At 43.9% G+C, this 24,513-nt stretch overlaps 1 protein-coding gene across 1 annotated transcript in view; it reads left to right on the plus strand.

Moving 5' to 3' along the window:
• TMEM132D (transmembrane protein 132D) overlaps positions 1 to 24,513 on the plus strand; it is a 189,660-nt gene that overhangs the window by 18,435 nt on the left and 146,712 nt on the right. The gene's annotated exons all lie outside the window — the stretch shown is intronic.

The raw sequence follows: 24,513 nt of genomic DNA on the forward strand, positions 1-24,513 counted from the left end.
GCCTTTCCCAGAGCTTTTGGTGTTTGCCTCTCTGAACTGAAGTTTACTTGACTTTCTCCCTGCAGGTGGCATGGGAACATTCAGTGCATGTTTCATGTTTCTCTGACAGGAGAATATTCCAGGTTTGCTGCAGCCACACAGTGAGCAAAAGACAAATCCTCTGGGATTTCTGTAACGTGAGAGGATGGAAGGGAAGAGCCCTTAGAAAGAAATCCTGCATGTGCTTCTGGTTTTCCCAAATGCAGAAACAGAAGTGTCCAGTTTAATGTCCCAGCATGTGGCACAGCCCCTGGGAGCACCAGGCACTCTGGGGTGTTTAATGAGGCAGCACTTGGAAAGGTTCATTACCAACCTCAGCCTTCATCTCAGCCCATCATCGTCCTCTGCTGATTAAAGCACGACCTGTCCTGCTAACGGCCCTCTCTGGGTGTGGGTACCACTTCCAGAGCTTAATTTTAATCTGATTCTCAAGAACCCTGACTAAATTCAGCTACTTGTTACCTTGATACAACGCTGGAGCAGGTTCTGGGGGATTACTCTGGATTTACTTTGCTTTAACAGGAAACAGAATTTATCTCTTCAGATTTCAGCAGGAGGAGAAATTTTCTAATTAGAGTCATTTCTGCTTTCCCAGCACATATATTTGATACATGTGCTTTCCCTGATCTTATTCCCTAATATGGCAAGCCTTTATGGGATCTTTACAAATTGACATCTGCTTTGTTTTAAAAATTTCCTTAAGAAAACTTTGCATTTGAGCTCCTTGTTTGATGGTTTACCTTTCTGGTGAATCAAAAAAGAGAAAGAATTTGAAATTCATATTTGGGGGAAAATAGCTTTGTTGAGATACTGTATCTTATGACTCATAAAAAACCAAGTATTTGAAAAATTGATTTTCAGGATATATATCTATATATGAAGTAAAGAATTGTACCAGGTAACAAGCAGTTTAACTTGTACAGGTACCTTGTGACAAGAAAATTCATTTTTTGCTGTTCACTCAGCTGCCCTGCAAGCTGGCACAATGTTCAAAGCAGAATTTTGTTTTGTATTATCTTACTCTTTAGAAAAGTTGAAATCAATTTGGATACGTTTATTAATGGTTCCTTTAATTAGTTAGTTAATGGCTCTATTGACAAGACTGGCTGCTTAAGTCCTGTTACCTGCTGATTAGAGGATAATACTTATTGATGTCTGCACTGTACTGGGAAAATCCATTCAGGTTCCCTGCTAACAAAGGGAGATCACTCATGTGGGTTTGGAAGGGTTTGCTGCTGAGTTGTTGGTGCTAACGGGATCCCAGGTACAGCAGGAGGAGCTGCCAGCCTGCACAGCAAGGGCTGGCCATGGTGAGTGAGCTCCCTCACTGGGACAGGCTGCTGTGGATAAATCCTGGTCCTTCAGAGACTGGGAGGTGGCTGAGCAGGGACTCTGGGGATGGAAGTTCTGCCCTTGCCTTCCTGTGAGCTGGGGAGGGGCTGCAGACTCTCAGCCCGAGGTGACAGCAAGGACTGGCTGTGCAGGGCCCTGAATCCCTGCTGAAGTGGGTTTTACTCCATCACACTGAGTTTTCTGTGTTTGTGGGGCTCAGTGATCCAGCAGGGCTTCGTGTGACCTGGGATGGTTTGCAGAGAGCCTCAGTGTGTGTGTAAGCTGCTCTGATGATGCAGTTTGTATTCCAGTGGCAGCCTCACACAGGGAGAGGGTGACTTACACAAGACCTTCCACCTTCTTACATTGTGAATCACCTAGAACATGATTTTAGAGTAAGGTCCTTTTCTTCACATACACTGGAGCCAGCTGAAAATTGCTCCTGGCAACTATTTAGAACTAGTTCCAGCAGAAGAAAGTTTCAGTGTTCCTTTTGTTTTGGTTTCTTATACTTTTTTTGTTTGGTTTGTTTGTTTATTTTTTGTTTTGTTGTTGTTGCTGCCTTATTATTTTTTTTCTCATGGAGTGAAATGAGCTTTACTGGCTGGGATTTCTCCCAGAGTTTTATGAATTCTCTGTGTCTCAGCACAGCCCTGAGACCATTCCTGAGTCCCAGCTGGCTATGGGATCCTGGCTGTCCTTTGATGAGATGTTTAATCAGTGTGCTGGCATTCCTGGCAGCAGCCTGGGGCAGCTGAGCACAGGGCAGTGCCCTCTGGGGCAGGAACAGCGTTTGGAGATCACAGGGAGGACAGACTTTGTGCTGTGGGTTCCCATCAGGCAGCACAGAAAGAACTCTGGAATTCTGAGAACACAGGTTGTGGTAGACAGGAGAAAGGGAATATCTGTCTTTGTTCATAGGAATGACATCCAAGTGCTCTTCGGGAAATGAAGAAAAAACCTTCCCCAAAGACATTTGATTAATCCCTTGTGGTTTTATGGTATGTGATATTCTGGAGAGTGGAGATGGCAGTTTGAGTACTCTGAGCCTTCTGACAAAGCAGCCTTTCCTAAATATTGGTGAATAATGCTCCTTTTAACTTTCTGGTATGAGGAACCTTCCCTAGCTGCATTTCCTTCACAGGGACAAGATAAATGTAAATTCCTCCGAGAGCCCCTCTGTACTTGTAGCAAGTGAGTGTTGCTGTATTGATCACTTAGTCCAAGAACAATGAGAAATGGAGCTCATGACTTTGATTAATACACAACACGTCTTTTCTCTTCTCTGGATTAGCATAATCATTCCAGCCTGGGAGTGTATTTGCACTCACAGTATCCTTGGGTAGCGGTCAAGGAATTCATTACACAGAGAATTCTTTGCTAAGGATTTCCTAAGTTTGGTGTTAAAGGAGCTCTCTCCTGCTGAGTCTTCACTAAAGCCTGGTCAAGTGGCAGGAGTACATTTCTGGATCAGTGATCAAAGCCCCAAAGAGAGGTAGATTAGGGTGTCTCCCATTGAGATTTCAGCTGTTTAAGGTGGAGGAGCACAGGAGTGCAGAGGGAACAGCCAGGCTCTGTCCGGGGTTCTGAAACTCTGGGCCTGTGCAGATTTGCTTCTCCTTCCAAAGCTCGTTACAGGAACATCAGCACATGAGGAAACAGCCCCAGGTTGTGCCAGGGGAGGTTTAGGTTGGATATTAGGGAAATTCTCATCACCAGAATGTTCTGAGCCTCAGAACAGGCTGCCCAGGGCAGAGGCAGGAGCTCTGTGCTTGCATGGTGACAGCCGTGTCCCAGCAGTGACAAACATTCCCAGAACACAGTAACAGCTGGAGAGGGGAGCCAGAGATGCACAGGAGCATCTGTTTGAGTTCTAGGAGGGGAGGACACACTGGTCATGGTCACTCACCCTCCTGAGCAGCCCCCATCACCTCCTGCCAGCCCAGAGGAGTGACCTGTGCTGTGCAAAGCCCTGGAGGCACACAGCTTCCAGAAAACATCCCATGTTTGCTCAGAAAGGGAGAAGTTACTGTCTGGTTTCATCTGCAGGCTTCAAACACTGGGAAGTGCCAGATTTTAGGCTCTGAGGTAACCCTGTGATCCTCTGTCCCTGCAGTGCCACCAGTGCACTCAGTGCCCAGCACCATGCCCTGAGCCTGGCTGGGACCAGCCTCTCCTCCTCAGGGGTCTTCAGGGCTCTCTGCATCTCCTGACAACAGCCTGTCACACATTTATCATCACTTAGCAGTTATTGACATTTGTATCAACAAATACTTCACTCCTCCAAGAAGATTACTCGGAGTCACGGAGGGATGTGCAAACACTTCACACACGTTTGTCTTTGTACAAGTGTTCTGTTCCCATCTGTGTGTTTGCAAGTGGGGAGGAATTCACTGTCATTCTCCTCTGGTAACTCCACATCAGTTGGGAATAGGATTGTGGGACAAAACCCCAGCATTTCCTCCCTTTCTGCCAAAGCTGTGCTGAATGCCCCCTCTCAGAGCCCAGCAGCCTCAGTGCCTCAGCAGCAGCAGGTGAGGCTCCATGGATGTGTCCTGTGTTGGAAGAGCTGCTGTGGGACACCAACCACCCCCACAGCATTTGGAGCTTTTGAGGAGTTGTGAGGATTTACCTATAAACCTCTCGTTTATTACAAAAACTTCACATTTCTGTGGTTTTGGAGGAAATCTTGAACATACTTGAGTCTTTAAGGTTTATGTCTAAAGACAAATAAAAAGAAATCCATAAAATTTCTCTGCAAGTTACTGCAATTGCTTCTTTCTGAGACACCAGAAAAACAGACTGAGACTACAGTTATGAGAAGTATTAACTCTTAATCCTGTAAGGGCAGGCTGAAAGATTAAATCTGCAATTGGTTTGTGTGTTGTTTTTTTCTTTGGTGATTTGAGTGGAAGGAGAAATTCAAGCAGGGCAATGAAAATCTATGTTGTTTGTTTAAATCCTTCTTGTTTATATTTTTGCCAAGTTTATTGGAATTATAGTATTTATTCTAATGCCTTCAGCATCCTTAAATAAGGGGCGTTACAAGGATGCAAAGTCAGGTTGTTTTGGTTAATGACTGACTTTTTCTGGTCTGAATAGAAAGAAAACAGGTGAAATATAGCTGCAAACTTGAAATGACAGACATGTATGCATTTCCATCTCAGGCTCAACTAATAAAGCTTCCCAGTATTTTTAGAATGCTGTGCTGCTGGTAAAGTCAACAAAATCTCTGGAGTCATGCTGGGGACTTGACCCTAATATCTTCCCTTCTGCTGTTTCTCTGGACTGGGGCTTTAGCTGCATTTGGATCGTTCTTCCATCTCTGCTGCAGATCAGAATAAAGTGAGCTGGGGAGAGCCCAGACCCATAGATCACGTATTTCATATAGCCTTGCATAAATATGGAGCTCTCCTTCCTCCACAAAGACTGGCTTCTTTAAAAAGCAGGCAGTGGGGTTCCCAAATCCCATTGTATAAATGATTTTACAGGCAGTGTAAGTGTGAGTGCAGTGGGTGCAGTTGCTCAGTTTATACTCACTGAAATTTTCACTTCAGGTTCATTTCTTAATTCCAGCAGTATTTGTTAGCCTTTCTAACAATGCAAAAGCATTCTATGACAGAATGGGGAAAAATTTATCCTCTTGCTGCCTGTTTCTTCCAAGGTTATGAAAAAATACTAAAACTGGAGTTTTCTCTAATTCCAGCTCCAATTTTTCCCTCCTGAGAAAAGAACTCCTGCACCAGGGTTGATGGATGGCTGGCTGGATGGCTGGAGATGAGCTGGGCAGCATTTTTGCAATGAATATATTTTGCTTTTGAGTGACTTTGTCTGGAAGACATCTTTCTTCATAGCAAGACCTGGTTGGAGGAGTGATCTCTTAAGTGAGATTTTTTGGAGAAAAATGAAGAAATTACAGGGGTGCAAAAGAGCGATGGTGCTTCTGAGTATCAGAGACAATCAGGGGATGTGCTCTCCTTGAACTGATTGCTCAGTGTTTAATTTCAGCCTGTGCTAACGATCCACTGGGGGCTGGGAAGAACACTTCAGGGATTTGGGTTTTGCTGTTGCTGTCTGTGTGAATCCACATGAAATTTCAGTGTCATTTTGCAGCCTCTTCTCCCTCATTCTTCCTGGAGGCTGTACCTTGGCTTTCCATTCAATTGATTGCTAAGCCAGTTGTGACTTCAGCTCTTTAAATGCTATAAATAAATGCAAAAATATCATCCCTTGTGGAGGGGAGAATAAAAGGTTCTTTTCATTTATATGCTTATTTTTCATTCATTATTTGCTGTGTCTCTGTTCTCTGGGTTTCTGGAGCACAGTGATTCTGTATGTCTGAAATTCCTGATTCCTCCTACAGCTGCTCTGCAGTAGGTCCTGCAGACAGCTGAAGCTAATTTGATTGTGTCTTGCTGAGGACTCTGTCCAACAGCAGACTGAAACGTCAAAGACATGAATGTCATCTCTGTTAGGGGTGTAAAACATCCAGCAGTGGATGGGGAATGGGAAAGCTGCTCTGAAACATACACTGAAGATTTTTAAAATGTAATCTGTGGCCAGGAAGTGACAGCTAACACAGAATCTGCTCCTGAAACCTCCATGGAAAACTTCTCCACGGTCCAGGCTTGCCTCCAGGGCAGGTGGATTGATGGGCACAGAAAACCCTCCTTGGAAACAGCCTCAGGTCATGGAAGTCAAGTGAGATTTGACCCTTGCCTTAGGCAGAGATCAGCTCTAAGCCCCAGGAATTACCACACTCTATACCTGCCTCATAACCCAGGTGCCTGCTTTGCCTCCTGATCTTACAGCTGGCTCTAAAACTTGGTGCTTTCAGAGGAAACTGCTCCTGCCACAGCCTTGCAAATGCTTGGTGCTGAGTGTTGTAATTCTGCAGAGAACACTGTTGTACCAGATCATTTCTATGTTCTGTACTCTGTCTGCTTCCTCAAGGCACTGAGGTTTCCTGTTAATAACCCTGGTCAGGTGAAGTATGGAAGAAATGCTGGATGTGACCCTTAATATTCAGTTCTCTGACGTTTTTATTGGCAAACTGAATTTCTAAAGGCTTGGAGCTACAATATTTTCGATACTTGAAGCAGCAATTTTCCTTCTACTGTATATTAACAGCCACATAGTAATGTTCTTATTCTGTGCTAGGGGATAAAATGACTTGGACATTTTAATAACATCTGGCAACTAATTTTCATTTTCCCTCATATGATTAATAATGGTCCAGATATATATGTAGATATACTCTTTACTTACTATGTGGGTTCATGCATATATAATGTAATAGGAGATGAGATGGGTATAGAAAATAAGCAACGGTGTAATGGGTTATAGTAAAAAACTCTGATCTGGGCAGTTAAAAAACTTTGAATGAAATACTCTGGGATTGGAATGTGAGATAATTCTGAGTGTTACAGTTTCAGTTAATCACACCATCACCATCTCATGAGCTCCCAGGGCTTTCCTGAACACCCCAGGGATGGGGACTCCAGTCCTTCCACTGGAGATTGCCCTGATGTCCACCCTGAACCAGTGTGAGTGTTTAGAGACCAGGGCTGGGGCTCACAATGGGTCACTGCAGACCTGCTTGGCCAGGGGGAGCTGATCTGTGTGCTCAGTCTCTGATGGAAATTTATATCCATCATATAAATGCCCATCAGCAGAGCTGCAAAGCTGTGCTTATTCAAGTTTGTGTAGTATTCAGTACTTCTGTGCAGAATGCAGCCTGGTTTATGATGGTGTGATTTGTCTTAAAAATCTTCAACAGATTTGCCTTACAGCCACATTTCAGCATGGAATGGTTTTCAGTGGTAATAATGGAATTATTACAGATTTGTACTTTTGCATTTGGACCTTTTGATTCATTCCTGCTCCCACCTTTGCTCCTGTTTCTCCTAATGGCAGCAGCAGAAGCTGTTTCACTTAACAGGATTTTCCTTAGTGCACGATTGCATGACTTGAACCTGCTTGTGCAGTCGTGGCTGTGGTTTGTCCCTACACTGGAGCAGCTCAGTCACTCTCCCCTGTCCTCTGATGTTTACATCTCATTTTCTTCTCTTCCTTCGAGGTAGCTTTGTCCATAGTTCTCTGTCGAGCTGCACCATTGTGGGGATCTCTGCTTCCATATGGGCACAAGAGCAGCTCACACAATGAGCTGGCCTGTGAGGAATTGTTTTCCAGTGCCAGTCTGCAGGCACGGCATTACAAATGTACCCTGAGTCTCTGTTCGTCTCAGGTCTGCCAAACCCAAGATTTGAAATCAACTTGGTAAATATCAGTGCTTTGTTTTTGTTCCTGACTGTGTTCCAAAGGCCAGCTGAGGAGTTCAAGCCGCCTGCCTTCACAGCCAGCCCTTCTCCAGTATTTATTTAGTGAAAGCTGCAGCCTGCACAGAGTAATCCCAGTGCAATATCAACTCGCAAACAATTTTCTAAAGCATCTTTAATGTACAGTGTTACTGTACCCAGAGGTGCAGGGGAGCAGTATTAATGCAGGCATGATAGTTCTGAGTGTTCATATGAGTCCTCCAGGAATAATAAACAGCTTGAAATAACAACCAACAAATTCTCCAGATGCTTTTTATCCATGTGTTGGCAACTGTGTTGATTCCAGATCAATGCAGGGTATTAAGACATTTATATGATTGAGCTAAAAAGCTGCCAGGTTGTACAAGCTTTGGGCTCGTAAAAAACAGGAGAGCTGAGTAAAGGCAGGGGTGTTCTGTTCATAAACTGCAGGAGTGGAGCTGGCTGATAACAGAACAGACAGGGGCACTGGAAGGGTGGGGTTTCATTCAGCAGCAGTTTTCATTTCATTGCAGGGAAACTCGGGGTGTGTGGGAGTCACTGGATTACCTGATCCCAATAGTTGAATATTTTGCCTTTATAACATGAGGCTCCTGGTGGTAAGGGCCAAGGCATCCCTTACACAGAGCCACACAAAGCCTTCATTTCACAGGGAATCCCAGCAGAGCTCAGAGCTGGCTTTGCCTCTCTGGTTCCTGGGCCTGCAGAGCTTTGGGATTTGGATGGATGCCACAGCTGGGAACCACGAAACGTCTCTGGAAAGCAGAGAATATCCAGAGAATATCCCGGGAATAACCAGGGAATATCCAGAAAATATCCAGATAATATCCAGGGAATATCCAGAGAATAACCAGGGAATAACCAGGGAATATCCAGAAAATATCCAGATAATATCCAGGGAATATCCAGAGAATATCCAGAGAATATCCAGAAAATATCCAGAGAATATCCAGGGAATATCCAGAGAATATCCAGAGAATATCCAGGGAATATCCAGAAAATATCCAGAGAATATCCAGGGAATATCCAGAAAATATCCAGATAATATCCAGAGAATATCCAGGGAATATCCAGAGAATATCCAGAGAATATCCAGAGAATATCCAGGGAATATCCAGAAAATATCCAGAGAATATCCAGGGAATATCCAGAAAATATCCAGATAATATCCAGAGAATATCCTGAAAATATCCAGAGAATATCCAGAGAGTATCCAGCGAATATCCAGGGAATATCCAGGGAATATCCAGAGCACTCCTGGGGCTGTCAGGTGGTGCCTGGCTGGGGTCATGGCCCCAAATCTGGACAAATAAGCTGATCTGGAGATGCTGAAGGCCTTTGGAGCCCGGTGTAATTGGCTGTGTGGAGATTTGGATCAGACTGTATTTTTTTGATTGCATGTGTCAAAACCACATATGGTTGGATAAAATGAAGTTAGACCCAGTTTTTCTTTGAAATGATTTGATAATATGAAATTCCCAGGGCAGTGTAAACCCAGATAAGATATTAATGCAAATGCCTTGAAGTGAAATGGGTTCTGTTCAGGTCTTGTACCAACCTTTTAATGCAAGAAACATTACACAGAAAGCTCAAAGCTTTCAAACGTTTTTGAAATGTTTCAGATACAGTTTTCCTGCAGATGTGTCTGCAGCTATGGGGGTTTAGAAGCTGAGAATCTTGGCTTCAGACCATTTGTTTTGGAAAATGGCTTTATGTACTTCTTGGGCAAAACATCGTGAAAAACAGGAGGGTTTTTATTTCTTTGTATTTAATCTTGCATGTATTTCAGAATATTCTGGAAACTCACACAAGTGCTCTCAGCTGTTTGAATTTCCTGTGTTTTGCTTCAAGGGCTGTTTTGTGTGAAAGCATGTTATTTGTTAGTTGTCGTCTATTCCACTTTTTAAAAAGTTTGTCAGCAAGTTAGGAGATCTGAAATTATTTCTTTGATTTTATTGACCTAATTTCATTTTTAATTGCTTTTTCAGTAGATAACCAAATGAGGTAATATTCATCAAATAGAGAGACAAAACAAGCAAAAGAATAGAGCCTTTGCTTTTTGCTTTTATGCTCGAATCGTGATCAGTATAAAATATTTTTAAAAGTGGATATTAACTTCTTCAGAACTCCCAGGCTTTCATGTCATGTCAAACCATTTCTTCAGAGGAATGCACTGCACAGTTTTAGCTGGATACTGCACAAAGAGAAGCTTTCTAAACATCATTGCCTTTACATCCCAGGGCTCATTTCTGCAGCCTTATTCCCGTGGCAGCTTTACTCACATGAGTAATCTCATTGGCTTAAATTGAATCCTGTCAGGAGTAACAACTCTGTGAGTAAACTAGTGATTATTTTTGTCCTTTCTTTTGAAAACTGTATTGGAATTCTTTCCTCTTAAATATCTTCCCAGTGTCTCTTGCATCATTCAAGTTACACAGCACTACATAAAATTCATTACAACTCAATTATAAGGCTCATTAGGTAGGTAGTGGCATTTTGGCTATCTTACCAAGTTGTGAAACATATTCATTTATTATCCATGGTATTGTTAGAATCAGAATGGAACAATGAAACCAAACATAAGAGAGAAGATGGTTCAGAGCATAAAGCTGTGGATCTTTGCCAGGAGAAGGTTTTATGTAACCTGCTTTGAAATGTCCCTGTGCTCTGTTCGTGGCTGGAGCAGGGAGAAGTGTCCTTTGGAGGTGCTAATGAACTCAGAGCACCTTTGACAGAGTGCCACTGCATGCTGGCTTCTGCTGGGGCTCATCCTTTTCATCTCCTGAATCTATCCAGCAGCTAGAAAGTATATTTATCTACCTGTACATCTTTAAATATGATCCAGCTCTTGCTTTCTGTGTTAATTAGGCCTGGTTTCCACGGCAGAGTGCTAGCAACAGCAGAATCTGTGACAGGGACTCAAACTTCCTGAGCTCTGCACACAGCCAGCAGAGTAATTTGTCCTGTTTCAAGCAGCCAGGGACGGTGTCCCCAGCCAGGCTGGCATTTACCAGCATCCAGGAGTTTCTTTACTTAGTGGCTCGTTAACTCCACTGGCTGCTGATGGTTTCCAGCACTGAATCCAGTGCTGCAAGGATGTTCCAAGGGTGAGCTGTAACAGCCAGCTCAGCTCTGGGTTTGTGTTCCTCTCTAGAGCCTGCCTTTCTCTGGGGGCAGTGGCTGCACGAGCTTGGAGATGTTCTGTGTGCTCCCACTGTGCAGATCTGTGCAGGGACCATGGCATTGTGGTGTCACAGAATCGTGGAAGGGAACTTAAAAATTATCCAGTTCCCAGCAGGGAACCTCCCACTAGCCCAGGTAGCCCAGAGCCCCATCCAGCCTAGCCTTGGTGTCCCTTTGGTAGCAGAAGAAACCTCAGTTAAAGCTCTTTCCTTATCCTGCTGTTTCTTGAGTCAGTTTGACCTGCATCCCACCTTTTAATCCAATGAAATTCAGCCACCTTATACCTTGCTGTTATTTATTGAGTCCCAACATCGTGAAGCTGGAACTCCTTCAGGCTGTACCTCCTTAACACAGAGACTGTGTCTCAGTTTGTATTGTTTGTATCATAAAACACGAGATGGGAAGTGACAGCTCTGAACTGTTTAGGAGCAGGCACATCCCCAGTGATGATTGAAGAGATGTATCACAGAGAGCCCTGACTCATCTCCTGTTCCAAAGGTGAAACCCATGGCTGAGCTTGTCACCGAGGATTTGATGCTGCCTGCTGTGACACGTGTGCTCCTGGGGTTACAGCGAGTCCGTGTCAGCCCAGCACTCTTCATCCCCCAGCTCACAGGGGAAAGGTTCCCAGTGCCCAAAAGAGAGCAAAATGCCACTGAACTGTGAAGAGATCAGAAGAGACTGGACCTTCTTCTGAAGCAGCATCTGCTCCCAAAGCAGGGCAGACTTATTCCCAGGGTTTACTCACTCCCAGCGTTTCCTCACTGCCCTGCCACACTGCCAGTACCAGATGAGGAGTGTGGGGTTTGTTCTTTCCAAGGGTGCTGTTTGTTCTTTCCAAGGGTGCTGTTTGTTCTCTCCTCCCTCATCTCTCTGTCCTGGCAATGTCTGTGTCCTCTCCATTACTCAGACACTCAGCAGGATGAATGGTGCTGTGTAAGGAGTGTGTCAGAACTCCAGGCAGGGTTTGTGCAAGTGTCAGGGCAGCTCCTGGAGTTACACACCATCATCTGCAGATCCTCCTGCAGCAAGACTCTGAGTTTAGCTTTTGATGTTTAAACTCACAAATCTCAGATTAAGTGAAGTCTTTTATAACGTCTTTTCTTGCATGATCACTTCTTGTGCTTCCTATTTGGGAAGATAATGGACTCTGTAAATTCTGCTATAAGAGCACCTGTGTCACTGAGAAACCATGCCCCAGAAAATGAAATTCTTCTGCTGTATTAAGTGCTTGGATTCCAAGCTGAAGAAACCTTCTGAGTAAAAGCTACTCAGTGCAGTTTCTCTATTAGCAAAGTGCTGTATACACTAAATTATATTGTGTGGCTGCCTCCAGTTTAGATAAGCACATAAATGAGATGTGCTGAATCTACTCTTTTCACAGGCAGCAGTTCAAACTGGGTGTTGCACTGCAGCTGAAACTGTAAAATGGACATTATTCACATAAATGGGAGCAGTTACCAGTTAATGCTCACACCTTGATCAGGAAAGTAGCTCAGTGAGAAAAGTCAAAATTCCAGCAGCCTCCTGAAATTTCTGACTGAATTGAGTCATGCAAAGTTTTGAGAAAAGTGTTCAGGTAATATAAGGAGGACATGTATTACTCTTTCACCAGATTGTGGTACATGCAGACAGGAAGGTGTGCTCTGCACAGTGGGTGCTGCTCAGTGCCAGCATCACTGCACACCTGTGCCAGGTGAGCCCTGTGGTGTTTGTGAGGGCTGTGTGTGACCTCTGCACAGCTCAGTCCACACAACACAGGGTACAGCTTCCTTACAGCTGGTACAGCTTTCCTTACAGCTGAGCTCACTGTGGAGCCATGAGGAGCTGCTTGGGCTGCTCTACAAAGACTGAAAATCTGTGGCACTCGAGGCAATGGTGTGAACTGAGCTGTATTTTGGTCAACAGACTCTGTCCATGAGACAAAGTCCTTGTGGCTTGTAGTTTGATTTGATTCTTGGTCTTCAGACATTGTTTGCTTTTAGTTGACTGGCTTCACATGCTCTCAAAATACTAATGCCAAAAGACCATCCTAGAGAGGGGGTTCTTTGTTTCTGCATCTTGACTGTGCTTGGCCATAGTTCAAGGTTTGAGATTAAAAAAAAAGCAGATTTGGTTTGAGATTAAATTTCTTACATTCCCTTGAGATGCTAAGATCAAACATGGGCTTTCCTAGAAGAATTCCTTTGTTTGGAGCTGCACTTAAATCAGAACAGATTAAAAAGTAGTTTAAGATGCAGAGAAATGGACTCTGAGTATGACCATGGAGCTTGTCAGCTCTAACGTTCTGCTTGTCTGATTTTGAGCTTCCTTTATGCCTGCTAAGCCTTAGTTTAGTGGATTCACTCTTGGCTTTCTTGGAATAATTTAACCACAGCCAAGCTACATGGCACAGAAATCTCTTGTTACTGAGGTGCCAGGCAGGACATGGAGCCTCAAAAGCTGTGTAATTAAAGGAATTGTGCTTTGCTTTACTTTCAGCACTATTCTAACAAAAAGCAGATTTGCTGTTCATGTAGGTAAGACAGAATTATGGCAACAGGCTCAGATTTCCTTTTGTGTGCAGAACTCTGGGGTGGTGAGTGAATTCTGTGGGCAGCAGGTGAGGGATGGGAGTGTCAGTGTGGGTTTGATTTCCATCCTGGGGCACTGCCTCTGTGTCTGAGCCAGCACACGGGGCTAATTCCAACACACAGGGCTAATTCTAACACAGGGTTAATTCTAACATAGGGCTAATTCTAACACACACAGGGGTAATTCTAACACACAGGGCTAATTCTAACATACAGGGGGTTAATTAATTCTAACACAGGGCTAATTCTAACACACACAGGGTTAATTCTAACACACACAAGGTTAATTAATTCTAACACACATGGGGTTAATTCTAACACAGGGTGAATTCTAACACAGGGTTAATTCTAACACAGGGCTAATTCTAACACAGGGTGAATTCTAACACACACAGGGTTAATTCTAACACACACAGGATTAATTCTAGCACAGGGTTAATTCTGACACAGGGCTAATTCTAGCACAGGGTGAATTCTCTGGGCACAGTGTGCACCTCACCTGCTGGACTCCTCATGGAACCCTGCTCCCATTTCTGCATATTACAATGCACATGAAACTCTTTGCCTTCTGCAGTGTTTCCTCCCCAGGAATTGCCAGTGACTCTGCTCTGTCTCCCCCTTCACAAACTAAAATCCCTTCTTGTGCGTGGAGCTCCTCACTTTCAGTGACTGTGGGATCAGTAATGCTCCTTGCTATTTGTACAATTTAAAGCGCTCAAGTCTTAAATTTTATATGTGGCACCTCTGTGAACCATGTGTAATTTGGCAGAACACTTTTAATATGTCATTTTAATGCTTTTGCTTTCCTTCCCTTTCAGTGGTTTGTCTTGGTTGATTTATTCCTGGGTATTTCCTAAAGTGCCAGGCAGTTAATGTCTGTACATTCTGTGATTTGTTCCATCAAGTCAGGCCATTTTTCAGGGGGAAAGGGGTCTGCAGTACTTGCAGGTTGCGTGCATGGCTGTGTAAAGAAGCTTATCTTAATTTGTAAAACAAGAGATAGTCATGTAAATTAGATTAAGTAATCAGTATTTTTGTGTTTTGTCTTAATTATATATTTGTTGTCTTCCAAATACAGGTTTAATCCTTCTGTTTGTTATGTAATAAAACAGCAGTTGGTAGTGATTTGTGGATTATGATAACTTAGAAATATTTGCTCAACTGTTTATTCCATTTATCCAGTGATTTGGTTTTATCCAGCTAGGACAATGAGAGGTAGCTGGTGTGTTCATGAACAGCCATTCACAGGGAAGCAGTATCAAGCTTTAAAGGAACTGTCTTTATTATGAATGTACTAAATTTAAAAAAAGTAAAAATTTCCAGTAGCTCTTACACCTGCCACTGTAGTAGAAATGTTGTGGATTAAAATGGTGATGCAGAATAGCTTTCCTGAGAAAGTAATTTTCAGAAAGTAAGATGGAACTTGGAAGAAAGGTTGGAGGTGTTAAATTTCTCTTTTCAATTTTTAAAGGGTAACATTATCCTTTCCTATGGTTTCATTAGGGGTTTTTCCTTCCATTTTGTAGTGCTGAGGTGCTGAAAGGTATTTCACTTTGGATTGACCTGGGAGAATTGTTTTTAGGTTTTCATTATTTTAGCTTGGCAGCTGAAAAATCAGTTATTCACCCAGACTTCGAGTGGAGTACATGAGAGTGCAGCTGCAGTTCTGTAAACGAGCCCTGCTGACAAAATGCAGCGGCCAGCGCAGGTTCCAAGTGAGCTGGGATGGGGTGGTGCCTTCCTGCTGGGCTGCTCCTGCTCACAAATCCCACCATCTGTCCTGCTCCACCTGGCACACACTGCTCTTTATGCTGCAGACATTCAATTAGAGAACTTCAGCTCTTAATCTGTTATTTCCAAGCAGTGATGTGAAGCACCAGTCAATTACACAACTGTAGAATCAATTTGGTGCAGATTTAATGTATACAAGTTAATATGTTTGCTTGCAGCAGGGTTTGCACTCAGCACACACAGACAGGAAACCTGAATTGAGCTGTTTGAGATGTGCACATGGGCTCACAAATTCAGTGCACATGGGCTCACCCATGCAAACACTGCCTGAGACTTTGCTGAGGATAAAGGGTTGGCATGTGCAGAACAGCTTTTCAGAGCTGGCTGTCACAGGCACTTCTGGAAGTGTGAGGACCTGCTTGGCAGAAAGCGTGTCTGTAATTTGTTTTAAATGTACCCTAATTGTTTCTGAGCTTTCCACTGTGTGTTTTCAGCACTGCTTCTGAAATCTCCTGTTGAAAGCTGCTCAGTGGGACTAGAATGCACAACTATTCCTGTCCAAGGAGCAGGATTTTTAAGTATCTGAGCTAATTGCAGGGTGGGGAGAATAACTGTGAGCTCCCAGTGGTTCTTGTGCAGCTCCCCTGCAGCCCCTGAATATCAGAGATGCCCCACACGCTGCAGGAGGAGCTGTCCTGCAGGGAAATCACCAGAGCAGGCAGCTCCATGGAACAGCATCCTCCTGGGGGGACCCTGGGACACCCAGCTAAACATTCCAGTTTCTGCTCAGCCTTCAAGAAAACAACCCAGCTCAGCCAAACGCCTTTTCATGTGACCTTTAGGGTATGGGGAGACGTGAAACTGGCTCAAAACTGATGGAACAAACTCCCAGAGAAGAGCTGAGGAAAACACTGGAGCCTTTTTTGGGTATAATCTCTTTTTTGGTGTTTATGGAGTGTTGAAAATTGCAGTAAATGTCAGTACCAGCTCATCTCATCTACAGAGCCCTTTTAAATAGCTCTGAGAGAGAATGAAGGTGGTTTGAAAAGGTACAATAATTTTCTGAATGAGGTTTTGCAGATTTGCATGAGCAAAGAACTTTCCCTGAGTTGAGTTAAATGAATACTGGATGAGTCTGGGGCCTCATGCCCTTTGGGGTTTGCTGGGACAGTGAAACAAAAAGTTATGAGACTATAAAATGGTAATGTCAATCCTCTTGACTCTCCTCTCTGTTCCACTTTTGAGACCTTTGAGAGAGCAGCACACTGGTTTATTCCAGAGCAGGAAGAGAGATTTTAAAGGTAGAAGAATATGCCAGAATAAGACTGAGAAACTGCCTGATTAATTATTCTGGTGTTTGGGTGGCCTTTTTTTCAGGCAAATTCCATTTCTGAGACACCTCAGCACACTCCTTAGCTGACAAGAAGATGAAAGGGCTGGGGAATGTGTCAGGTTCCAGCAAAGGAAAATTGGGAAATGGGAAGGATGGAGAGACCCAGAGATTCAGGAGGTGCCAGGAAGGCTCTTGCTCATCTCCATTAATGAGTGGAGCCTTTGTACCTGGGGAGGCTGCTGGGATCTCAGCAGTGTGACAGGCTGGGAGCTGCATGTGCTGTTTTAGAGCAGCTTTGTTAAAGCTTTGTTTCCTGGATCCTCGGGGCAGGAGGAGCCTGGGGATGGAGGCCAGGTGTGCCTGTGTGTGTGCAGAGTGTGTCCCAGAGAACAGAAATCCCCAGGTGTTCAGTTCAGGGGCTCTGCCTGTGTCCCAGAGAACCAGAAATCCCCAGGTGTTCAGGGTCTGTACCTGTGTCCCAGAGAACAGAAATCCCAGGTGTTCATGGGCCCTGCCTGTGTCCCAGAGAACCAGAAATCCCAGGTGTTCAGGGTCTGTACCTGTGTCCCAGAGATCCAGAAATCCCCAGGTGTTCAGGGGCTCTGCCTCTGTCCCAAAGAACAGAAATCCCCAGGTGTTCAGGGGCTCTGCCTGTGTCCCAGAGATCCAGAAATCCCCAGGTGTTCAGGGGCCCTGCCTGTGTCCCAGAGATCCAGAAATCCCCAGGTGTTCAGGGGCTCTGCCTGTGTCCCAGAGAACAGAAATCCCCAGGTGTTCAGTTCAGGGGCCCTGCCTGTGTCCCAGAGAACAGAAATCCCCAGGTGTTCAGGGGCTCTGCCTGTGTCCCAGAGAACAGAAATCCCAGGTGTTCAGGGGCTCTGCCTGTGTCCCTGGTGCCACAATCACATCTGCTCCTACCTGTTGGCATGTGTGTATTTATCTGCTCTGGTGTCTCCAATTTCCAGACTTCTCAGGTACAAAAGGTCCCTAAACAGGCACCAATTTCTATCTTCAGTTCTTTCTGAGAACACACTCAAGTATTTTTAAGCTGCACTTTTTTATTGAATGTAAAATGGGTGGTAATAATGCACGTAGTGAAATATTGCTGGGTTTATTGAAATCCCTGGAAATTTACTGCATGTACCAGCACTATGGTGTTATTTAAATAAGACTTAAAAAGATTTTCTTAATTTTTTTTTATCTTGTTAGTGAATGTAGCCATTGAAGATCAATATTGTAATTGTTGGTTGTACAAATTCAGTATTAGGCACAGAGCCTGCAGCGAGATGTAGAGTCATGATATGGATTAATAAAATTAAAATGAATTTTAAAAAGCCACATACTCTGGAGGGGAAGAATGCTCAGGCAGCAGCCACAAACACTCAGAGGGGCTGGATTAGGGTGCACAGGTGTGGGGGTCTCAGGAAAGGTCACCTCAGGAGCTGCTCTGTTCCTTTGCTGACTAAGCTGTTCATTTCATGCTTGCAATTCTTTTTTTCCTCCCATCAATAATGGCCTGGTAGCAGAGCTGCAGCCTCTGCACAGCCCTGGATCCCTGCAGAAAATGAGAAGGGAATTTGCAGAATCTGAGCAGGCTGTGATTGTGTGCAGAGTCTGGGAACAGTGGAGGCTGTTCCCTGCCAGTCCTGCATTTCTGTCTCTGTCATGAACATCTGGACAGTGATGTTGGACCATGAACATCTGGACAGTGATGTTGGACTCATTCTCCGTTCCCCTGATTCTGAGCCTTAGTTTTCTTTCTGCAGGTTCCCAAACAGGAGCACGTTAAGAAACTGAGTTTCAGTCTGGAAAGTATTTCAGCTTTCCAATTTTGAGGGTTTTTTTTTTCTTGTGTGTTTGACTTAGTTTTGTTCTTTAAGTCTTTGAGATCTTTATTTATTGCTTTTTCTGCAAGCAGAGCCATGAGTGAGGAGGGGGCAGGGCAGAAATGGAGACACACAGAGTGTTTCTGTTGAATATTTCAGATATTTCAGTCTGTTGGACACAGCAGCTCTCATCTCTCAGTCCTTTTGCTGTTAGAGTTCTTGAGCTTGACGTGGATCTCCTGTCCTGATCAAACACATCAATAACTGACCTGCCTTTCTCATCAGGCAGATCCTCATGAAGTTCAACATCTTGGCTCAGACTACTTCCTGCTTTGCCTGCCTCAACACTTACAAATTCTGGCTTTCTCACAAAAATAATGGTTTGAAAATGTGCAGTCCTTTTAGCAATGATGGTACAGGTGATTTGTCTGCACCTCTGTGAAGTTTTATTTATGAATTTATTCAGCATCTGCTGTTAATTGTATGCTGCACTCTTTAAAACACTCCCAACTTGTTGACAATTCTCTTAGAAGGAATGAGGAGTCCCCTTTTCACCCAGCAGCTTTTCAGTGTGGTCTGCAGCCTTGGGATCCAAATCCTGTTTCCCTGACTTTCTCAGCAGGTCTGCAGGGAGATGCAGAGCTGGGATGAGTTGTGGTGAAGGGGGAAGAGGAGAAGTTGGCAGGTTGGGGACAGCATTGCTCTTGCAGAGGAATGATAATTTCCCAAGGATGAAACAGTCTCAGGGAATGTTATAAAGTGAGGCAGGTAGAGCAGTCTGAAATGCTAATAAGGAGATGACTTGAAAAGAAATTGGTGATTTTGGGCCTTGAAGCCATTTTCTTTTTAATTTGTTACAGATAAATGCGTGACTCTTGGGTTGCAGGGTTCTATTTTTGCTTCCTCTTTGTGACACATCGATTTGGCCTTATCACTGCTCCCTTGGTACTTGCCCTTTACAAGCTGTTGGTTTCCAAAAGCAGGAGGCTCTTCTGGAAACTGTTCTGTAATGGTGTGACAGCACAGGGAGGGAACATTTGGGTTCTTGTTGCAGACAGGCTGCATTCCTTAACTTCTGGTTATGCTGATTTTCCTTTTCCAAGCAAACAGATGAAGAACAATGGGAAATCAGTGCTCCAGTGTGAATAGTGAGTTAATTGATTGTGATCAATTGCTGTTGCAGAGCTGTGCAGGGAATACTGTGATCATTGGAGACTTTAAATACAATAATGCACAGCTAAGGAAAGAAATGCTCATTTGGAAGAACAAGTTCAGCTACAAGGTACAAACACCCCTGGACTGTTCCTGTGAGCTGGGCTCAGCATCTCCGGTGTCTGTGCTGGGCAGGGGCTCAGCTCCTCTCATCTTTGTGCCAGCTGTTCAACAGGAGGCTGTGCTTGTTTGGGTTTTGTTTATATCTTGTGGGTTTGGCATTTTAAAAAATATTTTATATGGCAAAGTAGTGGAAGTCTACAGGAAAATCTGACTGGTTTAGTCCTCAACCTCCCCTTACACCTTGCCCCTGCTGGCAGTAAAGCAAGCCTTAATCCAGAGCTGAAAAGTGCAGTGCAGTGGTTCTGAGGGAGCTGAAGCTGCCCCAAGGCTGGCAAAAGGAACACAGGGAACATCTTGGGAAGCTCCAGTTTGCTTTATTCACATTTGAGGGCTGTGGAACCTGAGGAAGGAGCAGGACAAGCAGCCTACAAACCCTTCAGATGGAAATGATCCTGCTCAGGTCTTCATGCAGCACAGCCTGGATCCTCTGTCTCCTGCAAGGGACTCAGAGTGGCAGAGCAGATCATCCCTGTGTTAAAAACTGCCTGAGCTCCACTGTTTATAGCTTGGCTTTGAAATGCCTCCCTTCTGAGCATCAGCAGATTCAGCCACTTAACTAGGTTAAAGCTGAAATATCTTAATTTTTCAGAAGTGAACGTGAAGTTTCATTGGAACAGACATCTCCCGTGACATTACTTTCCAGAGCTGAAAATGTATCAGCAGCAGATTTTTTTTCCTAGATATTTTTGCTGAAATGATTTCAATTCATAGCAAACCTAGAAGAGCAGAAGTGTTCAGAAGATTCAAGGAGAGCAGCTGAAATGAACTAAAAAGGTAAAATTTCTGGCCTTACTGAAAAGAACCACTTATCTCAATCCCCAAGATACAGCAACAAATTCCATCTATTGCATTACAGCCTGAGCCTGCAGCTGGGAAGGCAATTTCCCTAAGAAGTTGTTCCCTTCAATCTACAAGAAAAAGACAATTTACTTTTTTTTTTTAATAGTAGCATTATATAATTGATTGGAAGAGTTTTATATCTCATGAATGCTGGATGATTGTGAATTGAACTGCTTTAGAAATAAAGTGAGGGCTGAAATCCCAAGGATCTGGCAGTACAGAATGGAGTTGGTCTGGCAGATTCCTTCCATTTTCTGCAGCCATGGTCAATAACTGCAGCAAAACTGAGCCATGAGGGGTGGGTTTGTCTCTGACTGAAAGCTGCTGTTCCATGGTGCTCGAGAAATAAAGATGAGATGTTTCTCCAGGGTGCAGAACAAAATGAGAGTGGCAGTGAGGAGGGCAGGATGACTCAGGGTGAGTGCAACAGTGCACACAGCTCCTGTTGGGGGATTCATGGACAGGCTTTGGCTGTGCAGGACAAACTGAGCCTGCTGCCTTTGTCCCACATGTTTCAGATTCAGGATGACTCAGGGTGAGTGCAGCAGTGCACACATCTCCTGTTGGGGGATTCATGCACAAATTTTGACTGTGCAGGACAAGCTGAGCCTGCTGCCTTTGTCCCAATGTTTCAGATTCAGGATGACTCAGGGTGAGTGCAGCACTGTACACATCTCCTGTTGGGGGATTCATGGAAAGGCTTTGGCTGTGCAGGACAAGCTGAGCCTGCTGCCTTTGTCTCACGTGTTTCAGATTCACTGACCTACAAATGTTTGCTTCTTCCATCCATGGCAAGTATTCCTTAAACAGCATCAGCCAGAGGAAGGTTTCTCAGGAGAGGGGGAAGAAATCCATCCTGTGACACTATCTCAGGTGGCCAGGGACTGAAATCCTCACAGAATTCACAGCAGGGCTCAGAATTCAGACTCAGGGATGTCACAAGAGATGAGCAATAACAGCTCCTGGCACGAGCATAGCATCAAAACCAGGTGTTGGGGTGTCCTTCCCATGCTGGGATCATCTAAAGCAGAGCTGCTGCTCTCCATTTGAGGCATTTCCAGACACTGTGGCACATTAAAGGTAAATTGCAGATTTGGAGTTTATTTCTTGTCTTGATGCTGTTTCCTTAAGAGCACTGCAGCTCCCCATGCCTTGTTTTGTTTGACAAAAGGAGAGCCACTGCGTTAGTCTTGTCTTAATTATTCAGGTGGGTTATTCCAGGGCAACTTTGATTATGATGGTATAGATAGAATGTAATATTTAGGATCGATGATATAATTTAAATCTTTAAAACACCGCTTTTCTGCTGAGTCTCACTCAATAACACACAAAATGGTAATCTTCTGCAATTCTGCCTTTGTAAAAACATGCATAATTTGTGCAAAAATAGTCATGCTTGTAATTAAGGACGCTGATAGTTGTTTTTGTTTTTAATTTCCTATCCTTCAAAATCCTTAAACTTTCACGGTCAAAATCCAGATGGTACAGCAGAGCTCAGTGTTGTTTTGGAGACTTTTTTTTTTTTTTTTTGTTTGTGCTGATTATAACTCTCCCCAGATAAAAGTTTAAAATTGTTTGGATTTTTGGCCTTTGGCTGTTTGGAAAGCTGCTGGCAGCTTGCAGCACAAACCAGTTCAGAGTCAGTGCACATTCTGGGGGAAGGACACCAGAGAGGGACCAGTTTGGCACTGCCCAGAGATGTAAAACCAGTGCACCTTATTCCAGCTCTGAGCTATTCCCTGTTTTCATAGGCAGGTCACCTTTTCTTTATTTTTCCCCATTTGTGTTGCTCTCTTGTTCTGAAGAGTCATTGATTTACAAAATCTGAGGAATATTGTCCTGTGGAGATTTGGAATGCAGAGGGAAGCTTTTTAGTCCCTCAGATAATTAAGCACTAAAGTAAATGATTAAAAAATTATGAGGCGAAACACTCTGTTAATTTTAATATAAAAATAATGTACTTTTCCCTGTGGAACACAAGGGAGGGAGCTGCAGTCAAAATAAGGAGAATAAAAAATTGAATACCCAGGGTTTTTTTCTTCTCTCCAAGTTGCTTCTTTGCTGCCTTGCTGTGCTTTGCCAAAGTGCTGAGAGGAGAATGAAATGAGTGTGGAATTCAGAAATGGGGCAGGAGATGGGGAGGATGCTGTGGGCTGTACCACAGAGCAGAGCTCCAGCCCTGCAGCACAGCCTGGCAGAAGTCCTTGCTGCAGCATTATCCAGAAAAAGGTCTTGAAAAATTTCATTTGTTCTCAGTGAGTGTCTGGAGAAAGAGTGGGAGCTGAATGCTCCAAAGAATAAGGCTGAGAGGAAGGTGGGTTTGTGTGTGAGAAAGCTCTGCAGTTTATTCTTTATTAAAATGATCTTTGTAGGAGAGCTCAGCTGAATTGGCCACCTCTGGGGGATCACAGGATTCCAGGCTTTAGTGCTCTTGCTGTTCTGTCCCAGATGCTGATGTGTGCTGGGGCCATTTTCCTGATCCTTCACTCTTTATTTCCAGTTCCTTGGGGTTTGAGTGGATGTTAATTAAACTTTGTAATGCAGGGGTTTATTGCAATTGTTTGTTGGAAGAGTTCCCCTTTTTCAAGCCCTGGAACTCTTGTGCAATCCTTTCTGCCTGGCCTCTTGGTTCCTTCTGTGTGATGCCCACCCTTATCTAGGGTTCATTTACCTTGCTGTTTTTAGGTGATTTTGTGGATTATCTTCTTCTAAGAAGCTAGATAGATTTGCTTTTATATCTAGAAAATATTTTGCTTCTTTTTTAAAACTTCATTTTATTGTTTTGCATTGTGTTAAGGTCTGGAGACCCTAACCAAGATCACTCTGGGGTTTTAGGTGCTGCTCCTACAGAAATGGTAAGATAAATGTTTGCAGCCTATAGACAAAGGGTAAGGGGACAGAAACAGTAATACCCTTTATTTTTTGGACATAGAACAGCAGCACAGGAAAAGTGGTTTTTGGTTGTCTGAGGTTGGATTGCAGCACCTGGATGGAAGATTTGTGGTAGGAGTAACTGGCATCAGTTTAGGCCACCACAGCACTCATGAGCAAATAAATATTTAGGTCAGATGCTAAACAAAAATATAAAGACTACTAAAGCATTTGTGAATTAGAGCTTGAGAAACTGGGTTGTCTTTGAATGCCATCTGTGGTAAGCCTTGGTCCCCGTTCTGAATGAGGCTAAGGATCTGAATTTGCTGCAGGGAAAAAAGAGGCAATTTATTGCATAATTAGGGTAGAAGATGTGAGCACAAAGGTCAGCTATTCAAACAGGAAAGGTGATAGTGTATTTGCATCTGCATTTTTAAATTTCTGTATTTGTTCTGTGCCAGTTCCTAGAAAGGATGCAGAGCTTGTTCTTTGGCACTCTCAGGTAACTCTCAGCCTGCCTCAGGTGATTGCTGGCTGGCACAGTCACCACAGTGCCCTGCACTGGGAATGTTCTTTGTGTGCAGTGATGTACAGCCTGCAGATAGTGCAGCTGGATGGGGACAGGGTTAGGCAGCACCAAATCCTGATGGGGATTTACAGAAAAAGCCCTCTATTCATGGAGCAAATGGAATAGAGGGGCTGGAAACTGGGTGTAAATACAGCTCCTGAAATCCTCACAGAGTGATGTAAAGTGTTGTGTAAATTGCTGTTGTGCTAAATATTTTTAAAGTGAAATTCAACCTTGTGCAGGAAACCATTTGGAGTCCATGTATTGCTGAGAGTGCTGAGAAGGTGGAAGTGAACTCTGGGCAGTCCATTTGCAGCACTGATGTAAAATCATTGCATTGGATTCCTGCACTGCTGGAATGAGCAGATTTTTCAGATGTGCCTGGGCACTGATCTGGGGTTGCAGGTGCTGACTGGGTCACTTTGTCTCTGATGATAAATGTTTATTGTGAGTGGAGATGTGACCTTTGGCATGTGGAACCCTGCACAAGCCACTTCTTTTAATCTGGCTGTCATGCAGAATGTGGCATAAACCATTGTTTTCCAAGTGATGAGATAAATCACCA

The sequence above is a fragment of the Catharus ustulatus genome, chromosome 18 (assembly GCF_009819885.2).
Source record: "Catharus ustulatus isolate bCatUst1 chromosome 18, bCatUst1.pri.v2, whole genome shotgun sequence".
Taxonomy (NCBI): domain Eukaryota; kingdom Metazoa; phylum Chordata; class Aves; order Passeriformes; family Turdidae; genus Catharus; species Catharus ustulatus.